This window comes from Myzus persicae, unplaced genomic scaffold, assembly GCF_001856785.1.
Source record: "Myzus persicae strain clone G006 unplaced genomic scaffold, MPER_G0061.0, whole genome shotgun sequence".
Classification (NCBI taxonomy): Eukaryota; Metazoa; Arthropoda; class Insecta; order Hemiptera; family Aphididae; genus Myzus; species Myzus persicae.
Window position 1 is genome coordinate 189,268 of NW_019100747.1, and position 12,867 is coordinate 202,134.

A 12,867-nucleotide genomic window follows, 5' to 3' on the forward strand; every position below is an offset into this window, starting at 1 on the left:
TAAACCATAATATTTTTCGTTTTTTTTTTTAAATAATTAAATAACATATTAATTTAGAGTAAATCAAAGTAATAAGAGCCAATACGTACACCAACTAAGCTAAGTTCATATCTTATATTCGGAGTTTCTACATAAATATAATTTGATTTAAATTAAAATTCTTATAAAATTGAAATTATCACATAATTTATAAATATACAGATTTATTTAAATTATAAATTATTCTAGAAGTACATCAAATTTATATTCAAGTTGCATATATATACACATATTATCGACATTTTTTGATTTCACATATTTTACATGGTTTTTAAATGTTGAGTCATTGCAGGTGCCATAAATCTTTTATTAGAATCTTAAAATTGATTATCAAAGTATACAATATTATTTTTGCCATTATTGTTTATTGTTTTTGTAATCAGGGGAACTTCTTGTTCTGCCTAGTTAGTTAGTAGTTAGTCAAAATAGCTATATAGGGCAGTTTTATCTTTTATGAAGTTTATGAATCTAACCTGTCTATTATTTATTCAACACAACTTTGTGCAATTATATTTATTTCACTAGAATCTATTTAATATACTTATAATTATTTATAAATAGACAAAGTATTTGGTTACATAAATAACTCCGTTGAATGCTTGTTGGCTATATTAAAGGAAATGAGTACAATGCTTAGTAAAATATAAATAAATAAATAATATATTTTTGGGCAAAAATGTAAAAGAAATGTGAGTTCTATTCGTGCAACCCTATCACTTTATACGATAAGTTTATTATATTATATAATGGTGTTGAATTAAACAATGTCACGCATTATAGGCACTTGTCTTACATAATATTGATTTAATAAAATCTATTATCACTTATAAATATTTAAACAAATGTAGCATTGACATAACTATTGGTATGCATGCCGATTTATTTATGACTAATTTTAAGTGATAATACATTTTTTTTCCATTCGCTCATAGACTTATCGCAGGTCATGTTCAACAATTCGTTATAACCTATGTTGTTATAATATAGAGTTTTATTTTCGTCAAACATTAATAATTAACACATTTTAATATTTAATGATACTGAGTGAAAAATAGCTAAAAATAGTATAAAGGGCCTAAGGATGTAATATAACTTACGTACTCCTCTTAATAACCCTTGAAATTTCAATAATAATTCATATATTATCATAATCTAATAAAATGAAAACGTATAAAGCAAATGAATCTAAATTATAATTATTGGATTTTTTAATATACAAAGGTACTATTAAAAATGTAATCGTACTTATGTTTGTATTATGCAAATGCTAAATTTAATACAGTTAAAAGTATATTAAAAAATGTTTATCTGAAATGTTCTCTTATTTATAATCAAAAGCTTGTCAAAAATCAAAAAAAAAAAAATCGTTTATGTAAAATATGAGTGGGTTGAAAAGTACGAGATAATTTACCTCTAAAGTTATTATATATTATGAACAGTGAAAAGCGTTAAGGTGTATACCCACGTATTAATGTAATTGATTTATTTTCACTATTTTTTACGAGCAAACAATATTTGCAGAACAAAGTTATAAAAACACTGCTCTTGAAATGTTCTATCACCCACTCTCGCTATCTGTCAACGTAAACCAATTAAATTTAACAACAATAATTATATGCAGAACACTATAAACAATATTCCATGAGGTATGAAGTCTGTCTGAGTTTTGAATAGTTCCTGGACAACGATAAATAATTTGTCATTAAAAATATATACGAAGTATGAATATGGTTTATTTACGAATGTATCAATCAAAAGTTAGTAAAACGTTATGCGAGTTCCTTAGCACTTATTGTGGCGAGTAAATCAACAGTGAATATTGTGAACAATTAGCTTTCAGACCTACATTTAACAAAACAATTCCATTGCAACATAGGTAAATATATCTAGCAACGGAATACTTAATCTAATTATAACCGATTGCAAAAAATGTATATATGTGTTTATGATTTTTAATGAAGCGTTAAAGTTTAGAGTTTAAAACAAATTATAAATACATTTTTTTTAAGCAACACAAATATTGAGGAATATGTTAACATTTGTCTATCTTACGGATAGTAATAGTATAATAATCAGTTATCAGATTCAAAGTTTATAATCAATATATTACTCTACTAAGTCATAAGAAACCTATACATTTTTTTTACCTAAGACTAGAAGTGATTTGTACTATAACTTAAGTATAATTTTATACTATAAAACTATAGTTTGATTTTTAAAACTTTAAAAAATATTACACTGTGTATCGTTAATATTTTTTTCGTGTAGCATATTCGACAAGCTACCATGATTATATTCACTATATTACATGGTTATTAAACAATTTAAAATTGATTTAGGTAGTTTAAATACACAATATGTAAACCTTTTGTAAATTAATAATTACTTAAGTTATAAATATCTGAGATACCTTCAACGAAAGACCTCTTCACCCACACACAAACGACCAAACACCCAATTTACACCACTATTATACATATTTTGTGTAAACTAAAATTCATGAAAAAAAGTTTTATATAACTACATGTTCCAAAAATTATATACATTTACTTTGCTTTTTGTGATATCTGAGAATAATAATATGAATAGAATTCAATTAATATAATACGAACTAAATTAAAATTGAAAAAATTTAAATTAAAAATTAAAAATGTATGATTGCATTTTAAAATATATAAAATTTAATTTAAGCAACGCAATCAAATACGTTTATGTATATTATTTTTACTATTTGCATGAACAAGTTTATAAAAAAATTAACTAAACCATACTATTATATACATCAATTTTTTATTTTGTTTGAAGATAATGATATTAAACATGAACTAACTATCTACACAGTAACTCAAAATATATTTTGCTTTGTTAAATGCCATTATATTTAAATAATGCTACTTGTATTTTATGGATTGTGATTTTTTTATATAGGTTAGACACATTTTACTATGTACAATGCTGATTATGACATTTATTTGTTCTATATATTATTTTATACAGTATTCAAAACAACTTCAGATAATGAAGGTAGGCATAGGTTAAACGTAAAAGTTCAACAATGAGTGTGATCCTTGTTTTTACAAAAAAATATACGAAGTTGGTACATCGTTTTTAAATTATAAGCGATGTGTTTTTGATTTTCATCGCATAATAAGTGATCAATGATCTTCAGTATTGTTGATAAAAGTAGTGAAGACACATTTAAACGAGTAGTTTACAATATTAGTTTGTTAGTTCCTATATTCTCCTACCTATTGTTAATTGAGCAATAATTTCGTGTGCGTGAGTCTCTACATTTTTTCTGATTTTCTCTAAAACAACATTATTAGTTATTTGCTGTAAACAAATTAAAGATAAATGTAAAAGGAATATAAAGATTTTTTTTAAACAGTTAATACAATATTATTCTTGAAAAGCTGAACCAGAGCTAGGTCACCCTGTAGTCTGTTCTTATAATTATATACATTTTACTTAACGTATCATAATATATATGTTAATAACAACGTGATGATTAGTAATGTTTTGATCGTTTCTACATGGATATTTATCAGCGTATTATAATTATTAATACTATACTATAAGACATTTTTACAAAAATAATCATAAACATCGCATTACAATATATATGACACACATTGAATATAATTTTTGATATTTGTCCCTTATTGACGTACGATCATAAATAAAATATAGATTGCAACTACACAGATGCATACATACATACATTAATATATACATACATACATACATATATACATACATACACACATACATACTTTTATACATATAATATAATATATATAAACAGTGCGTTCTCTCCAATTGAATTAACCCTATTTCTTTTGGGTTTGGTCTGACTTGTTCCATTAGCTAAAACCATCTTGCGATCCACTGCAGATACCATCTGTTTATCTGCGTTTTGTGTGTGTATAATTTCTCCGGACCTTAGGATTTTTTATTCCATTAAAATCGTGACAAATCAAGGGTTTTTAGCAAATTGGTTTTTATATACACACACACCCACGGACACATACAATATATCAGAAGTCGTTGTAGAAAAGTAGCTTGTTTTCGGTCCGTGATATAATATATATTTATATATTATATAAACTACCTTTTTTTTTTTTTTGAGTTACTTTGGATCATCATTTTACAATGACGCCGCGTCAAATGGATTCTCTTGTCTTTAGTCCCTAAAAGGAAAATTCCATTAATTTTCAAACCCGCAAGAAACAGTGAAATGCTAATAAAGTAATACGACTCTTTTCGTCATGACCTTTCAGCCGACAAAGCCACTTCTTTTTTTTTAACCTCGATGTAGGTACCCCTCAAAAATTAGATTATGAAACGTAATGAAATCCCTTGTTATGAAATTCTACGCTGTATGTACGTATATATGTATACATATATATTATATAATATAATATTGTCGAGGGGGGTTTTTTTTTTAAAGAAAATCATTAGGAATTTGCTTTTGACAACCAAAATGTCATAGAAATTACCAAAGCTTTTATTAAATGTTCAATACCAAAACAAAATTATACCGACCTGGATTTTGATTCGTAACAAAGAAACAGAAAGGTTTTGTGGTTGTATCATCGTATTAAGACACCATTTTAATTCCATTTCTTTGTAAAATGTTACGGTCCCACGTCATAGAAAAAAAATTGTTTTGATCTTAGAATGTTTATTTTCAAACACGCTTCATCTTTTGCGAATTCTTATTACTGAGCACTGCTTATCAATTATGTTGAGACCCTAAAAAATAGAATTATAGTATTATACGCATAATAATGGAAAATGTCAAGTCAAAAATAAATTTTTTCATGTAATTATAATCAAATTTCGCTGTTTTAACTAGACTAAAAGTCTATAATAAAAACTCTTCGTATAAGAAACTATAGGAAATTATCAACTTTTCGATTAAATTGATGTGACGCAAGAATATTTATGTAGGTATAGCAAAATATTTAGTAGATTATTAATGTTACTATAAGTTTATTTTTCAGCCGTTACAATTTCATTGAGTCAAACACCAGATGCTTCAACTTCGAAAAATTTAATCCATCTACAAGCTTAATTTTATTTATTTTTCAGTGAATTTGAAATTATTATTTTAGTTTACGATATAATATTATTATGATCCCTTAAACAGTTTCTTAAGTATAATTTTCATATTTTTTCGTATTCTGTATCAAATGTATACCTACATAAAATGTAAGATTTTTATTCAGTTAGTTAATGAATGCTTCACTTTTATTACTCATTAATTATTATTTTATAATTATATTATAAAGTATATAATACTGAAAATATACATTTTGTGTAAAAAGAGGTTTGGAATCAACATTTTAGGTATGACAAATATCGAGTGAACCTATGTCTGGAATATGATGACCTACAACACCATTAGTGAAGTTATTTGTAAGTCATTCGTCATCCAGCGTCTATTAAATTTGGATCACTTTGTTTGCCCTTTTACGGTCGAGGGAGCGGCTTACCCTAATGTTTTTCGACCGATATGTGAACCGAAGGTTCATGGAAGGCACATGATGGAAAAAAAACTGTTTGATTGATGCCCACCACATAGATTCTGAGTCTTTTGATTTGTTCATGTTGACCGATTGTTTGAACAACCTATTTTTTTACTTTAACCCAAAACACGGGCTGTAGCTGGAAAAGTGAGATAAAAAGCCGAGCAACACGGCCATAGTTTGATAGACCAGTAAAATCGCTTTTTCCTATTTTATTAAAAAAAAAAATGTAGTATCCGAAAAAAATATTAAACCTCCTGTTATAATATTATACTCCTCAAGTTAACGTTAAGGATAAATAATGAAGTAATAATGATAAAGTTATATGAAAATTGTATGCAATTAAATTAGATGTCTAAAAAATAATGATATTATGATGAAGTTAATTTAATGATGTGTTACTGTTTAAAATCAATAAATTAATCATACTGCAGTGATCATATAAAATGAGTATTGCCTACGTACATACATCGACAAACTGCATTGTATTGTAATATACCAAGAAAAATTTTGTGGAAATTGAATTTTTTATTTTTATAAAATATACATTCAATGAAAAAATTTAACGAACACGTCATGTGCGATTAATTAAAATAGCTTGTGATAAGTTATGTTAAAATATTTATGGTTTAATTTGCCAATGGAAATGAGATCTACACAAAACATTATAAAATATTTTTAAATAAAAAACTTGATTGCAATTGAATTGCATACATATTGTTATGATGAGCATTTAGCCAGTAGTTCACTATTTGACCTACATTATATATAAACAATATAATATAAGTTAAAAGCCAAAGTAGTTATTTTTTCACGCTCGGTTCGTTTAGTTTTTCGCTGATGGTTTGTATTGTGTGTTGAAAAATTTGCCTTTTAAGCCTTAGCACGTCGTTAATGAAAGAGTAGGTCCTTTTCATCTAGAACGATGAAAAAGCGGATTTTGGAACGTTTAAAACAATGACGGGCTATTTGTTGTTGGGAGGTCCATTTCTTAATGTCAAATACGCATCGGGGCTTTACGCAGAAATCGACGCCCATAACTTAAAACCTCCAAACTCATAAACACAGACTCTCACTTTATATTAAATAAATATATAAATGTATGCTTTTTTATCCCGTAATTCCGGAATAAATCTGTCTTTTCGGCTAATGAAAATAAATGTATTTTATTATGTGACAAATTTCCCCATCAGAAGAACATGGTTTGCAACTCAATTTAAATACCGACTTATGTTCTTGACTTCGCACAGTTTTATAATAAATTATTGTCATGTCGTATTGTCGTTTATTATTCTGTCATCAAAACGAAGATTTAATACATTATATCATGCACACGTCAATTTATACTGCTCTGCCATCACTATCAATTGCTACGAAGTAACGTGATTATTTGTAAAAAAAAAAAATGATTAAATTAATCAAAAAATTAAACATAAAAATACAATGTATGAATTACAACGTTAATCGTTTTTTGACTAAAAATCAAACTTTTTATATATCTTATATATTCTGTATAATGTTTTGTATAATATATGATTAATATTTTGACGATTATGGTGTGTATTATTAATATAAAATAAAAATAAAATATAGTATAAAATGTTAACGTATTGTCACTCAAGTTTAATCACTACAAAGTAAATTGAATGATCTTTAATATTTCATCATCGTGTTTGTTGACGAAATACGGTTGCCATTAAAAAAACAATACTACGTTCAACATAATAATTCAAACAAGAAATAATATTTAAAATACAATGAACCCTTTGCTGTACGTTTTAAATACCTACAAGTATTACTGATGGCTAATGTATAATAAGGAATCACGTATAAATTTCAATATATACAGGGACCTTATAACCTGACCAACCTATCTATAGTACTTTACCTATATTATGATTTATGATACACTCGGATATATACAGGGTGTTTCTGAAGTGTGTGAGGTAAATAGTATACACATACTCACTGTGATGCCAATATGAAGAGTTTTTTGGGATTTTTTTTCTAACTACAAAATCTGGGTTTTTTAAAGTTATTTTTAGAATATTATCTTGAATGTAAAAATAAACACTCTAGTTGTGTTTTTTGCAAAATTCTCATACGAATCGAGATATCGCATCATTTTTGCGCTTGTCGTACGTTTTTCGCGCTGGAATCGCCAACTAAAAAAAAGTCGTGCGACACATCGATTTGTATGAGAACACTGCAAGATAACCAGTGTTGATAATTATTTGTTGTCATTGATAATACACGATTAATTAACACATTGTTTTAAATTGTCGACTAATAAAAAATATGAAATAATAACAAAATTAGGGTTAACGGAGTTTTAAACGATCAAATTTACTAGCACACATTTGTGTCATACCTTTATTAGATAACTTTTAACTTTATAAAAGTTATAATAGTTAGAGATAAAAGGAACTACCTATTTGTGTGTTTATACAGAAATTCCAGTTTTTGGATATCACAGTACCTAACATAATTATTTTGACTCGATAAGATAAACATTTTATTTTATACTATTATTATAGTATAAAGTAAATTTGATCGTTTAAAACTCCGTTAACCCTAATTTTGTTATTATTTCATATTTTTTATTAGTCGACAATGTAAAACAATGTGTTAATAAATCGTGTATTATCAATGACAACAAATAATTATCACCACTGGTTATCTTGCAGTATTCTCATACAAATCGATGTGTCGCACGACTTTTTTTTTAGTTGGCGATTCGAGCGCGACAAGCGCAAAAATTATGCGATATTTCGATTCTTATGAGAATTTTGCAAAAAACACAACTAGAGTGTTTATTTTTACATTCAAGATAATATTCTAAAAATAACATTAAAAAACCCAGATTTTAAAGTTAGAAAAAAAATTCCAAAAAACTCTTCATTGTGGCATCACAGTGAGTATGCGTATACTATTTACCTCACACACTTCAGAAACACCCTGTATAATACATCGATATGACTCAATCAAATTGGTGATGATAATCATCATTTTTTTTTTAGTTTTAATACGTTTATGCATTAATATTGTTTAAATTTACCTTTGAAAAACTGTCATTTTAAGGTTGTGAAGTTGATATTTTAGTGTATTGGTTCATGTACGAGAAAGATTTCGTTGTTTATGAGTTGAAAGTCAATTTTTACGTTTAACTTAAATCTAACGTTTATACTTAACGATAAACGGAGGCAAATGAAATGTGAAAAAAATATAAAAAAATTAAAAATATACACCAAGGGTTTTTTTTTCCGTTGTACACTTATATACATACGTCATGGACCGTGAGGGGAGAAAAGTTTTTCTGCCTTGTTAACTAATGACATTATAAACGGAGAAGCCCCGTTTTGGAATATTACAGCCGTATGAATGGCTGAGGAAATTATGACATGGGAAAGTTGGCAGGTACGCTGCACACCTGGACCGTGAAATATGGTAGAAAACACTGCGTACGTACACAAAAACTGCTGCTGTTGAAAAGTCGTTTTCATTATTATTAGGTAGGCAAAGGCTATGGCTTTTATACGGGACTTACTATAATACTGACGAATAAAAAAATAAGTATATAAATATATTAAATTAAGTAGGTAGGTGCTTGCCTTCAATGCTGAGCAACTGTTCTCTCTATTTCTGTTTTATTATTTTATTTTAATTTATATTTTATTAATCGAAACTTACAGCAGGCGAAAATAAAGACACCCACGAAGTTTTTAGACCATATTCGAGTAAGTATTTTTTCAGCTACCAGAGAATTTAATATTACCATAATTTATCATTTGGAAAATACTAATTTTAGTGTTTAAAACTACTGTAAATACCTTAATGGCTTTTCATTATTTTCGTTTTCTTATTTTTTCTTCTTTTATTTTTGTTTAGTGAAGTCGATGAATACAAATTTTAATATAACCGATGTCCAAATGACTAATATATTTTTAAATTTTTTTCTAGAGGTAAAATATATGGTGTAATAATGTAATATTCATGTCTTAAAAAATCTTGAGATATATTTTGTTATTATAATTATAATGATTATTATAGTGTGTTAGTAGTTAAGTATATACAAGTAATACAAATCATACATTTTTTAAAATATTTTTTTATATATATTTTAAATCAATTTCAGTCAAAAATAATTTCATTAATTCATCACAAACAATGAAACAAATGTGGCTTTTTTTTTGCCAACAGACTTCAGTTTTGTATTTAATTTGTACGTGACATAATTATATTAGATAATTATTTTCAAAGTATTTTATAGAGTTATACCATCAAATATTCATAATATATGTTTGTTATAAGGGTATGAGTAATATTATAACTATTCAGGGAAGTTCAATATACCTACATAATATTGTCTGTGTTAGCCTCCACGCAGAAAACGTGGAATAAAAAATATAACTAGAACAGTACAATCAGTTAACATTTTCAATTGTCCTATTATTCCTAATATATAAATAAATATTTAAGCTTTTTTTTTTACTAATGTTTAATAATTATAATTTCTGAGTGTGAAATGTTCAAAATGTTAAGCACATATTGTTTATAAATAGTTACGAAATATGTGCACGTGTAAGAAAAATAGTTTTTTTTACAAATATTTTAATAATGTGGTTCTAGTAATATTTAAATGGCGTACTTTATTACAAAGTTGGTGTGTGGTGTATTTTAACAACCCTTTATAACCCTTTAATTATATAATATATTTTAAATGTACACAAATAAAATGTTTTATAATTGCCTATACATTTTAACGTTTTATTAAAACCAAAAAAAATATTCATAATATTATAATTTATTGTTGGAACATCTTAATATAATATTGAGGCATTTATAGTTAATACAAATGAAATTATAATATTATAAAGCTGCTGTATCTTTTAAAAATGTTTAGATTTTATAATAACAAATAAAACAAACTTTACATGCCTTTTATAATTGACATAGCAATTTTAGTCTTAGGCATAGCTTTATATTATTACCTCTAATTGATTCAATGTCCATAAATGTATTTTTATTAATTAAACTACTAGTTAACTACATCTAGACTATTAAGTGACTATTAAGAGGAACTTTTGTATTCAATTTAATTCACTGATATAAATTCATAGTAATTATTCAATTTCAAACTGTCGATCATTTTGTGTGTTCATGATACGGGTTTCTTCGAATAATGTATAATATTCCCGCATCTTACAGCACATTGTGACAATACCTTATTGATTCTTAGATCAAAGCTAAACTCTAAAGACCAATGTCTAAAATCAGAGAGTATCGAAAAAGAGTAATCATGACACTTGTTGCTGGCTATCTAAGTATAAACTATAGTGTAAGTGTTTTATAGTATGGACGATAAAAATCAATAGCGCACATCTGATTGACACGTATTAACAACTTTGATAATGTTATCCACCACAAGTTTTGGGGCAATTAAGTTGTTATACTATTCATATCACGAGGATGTTGTTCTTTATCTCTATCCACATAACTTACACATTATAATTTTCAATGTTTTGATGTATTGATGAATGATGATGGTACAAATAAATATTACAATACGAATATTTGTAAATTGGTATTAAAGTTTTACTCAAAATAGGACTAGAATTTAAATAATTAGAGGGATTGAATGATATTTTAATTTTATCAAAATTAATTTCTACTAATATGTAGACAAAATCATGCTGATATTATATTATATAGATACACAATAGTAAACAGTTGATACCAATCAACATCCCATTAGAGTCTAACCATTGTATAGGTTATTGTTTGATCAGGCGAATATCAACCACGCGGTTGTGCCCGATTGAACGAAATGCCGCATAGTCGGGATGAATATAAACTATGATCAATGAAGTGTGTGAATTGGACTCTGAAGAGAGATAAACCGATCGTGAAACATGAACAATACCATTGGTCAAAAATTTGTAATTATCGATCATAGACCCATGGCTAAATTAATATTTGGACAATACCATAGTTGACTATTTTAATCAGTTCCATGGCCAACAAAATATTTTACAAATTTATATATTTTTCATTTTTATCTTAATATTAGTTATTATAATATAAAAGATTTTTAAAGATTGTGTGTTACTTTTATTTTGGTTTTTTGAATAATTATTCTAGAACCATTTATTACCTACATAATAATAATGTATAGTTACGCATTAAAACCATTTTCAAATTGCTACAATTTTTTAAAGCGATTATTTTTGTATTTATTTTTATGTGAACTACATAATATTTGGATGAAAAATTTTATTTTTAAAACTTTCATGAACAATACCGAACAATGAACAAATAGTTGTTTGTAAAAAAAAATCTTAGATGAGTAGTTCACAAACAGTTAGTTCAATTTGGTTATCATATTCAATTAGGTCACACACTTATGACTGTGAAATTTTTTAAATAACTAACAAATATGTTTAAAATACATGGTGTATAATAATATGCTACATACTATATTGTACTTATTATAATAAGCATAATAATTCCATTATAAACTACCACTTTTTTAATGTATACATTGCCTCTTAATTATCGGTGTATTATAAGCTAACAATTGTGCAAAAAACTGCAATATTAGGGGTTTCAAGATATTTAGAAAGCCTGTATTTAAATAAAATAATTAATATTAATTTGAAAATAAATGTAACATAATATAGTTGAACTTCTTTCGATATATAAAAAAATGCAATTTGTTTATGCGAAAGAAAGTTATTTGACTCTCATTCTTATACAAAATGGTTTTAAAAAATAAAAATAAAACCATGACTGAATTCTATAATAGAGTAGGTACCTACATAATATATATATATAATACATAGGATAAAAGAAAAAGTGTAATTTCTCTTTCCATTTACTATGGAATATTGGAAATGACAATAAATTATATATTTGCAAGGTTCGGCAAGATACGTTATTCCAAAAACGTATTATCTAAAATAAAATATACATTTTTACGAGTGCAGTGTGTTTGTTTTTTTAATGTTTATAACCTCGATGGTTCTGCAAAGGCAATAACCAATAATAATGTGTCTATACCTACTTACTTGCTCTAATATTAACGTTTTCAAAATACACATTTCTCGATTTATTCAATAGTTCCTTTAGTAATTATTATTAAGGAAACGGCAGATAATTGTTGAACATTTTTTTATGAACACAATCAATAACTGAAGTTTTATTTGTATGATTAAAATGTAATTATTTATTATTATTTTATTTAAATTGAATACGATATCTACCGCATCCCTCTTCCAGGATGACCAAAATTAAAGTC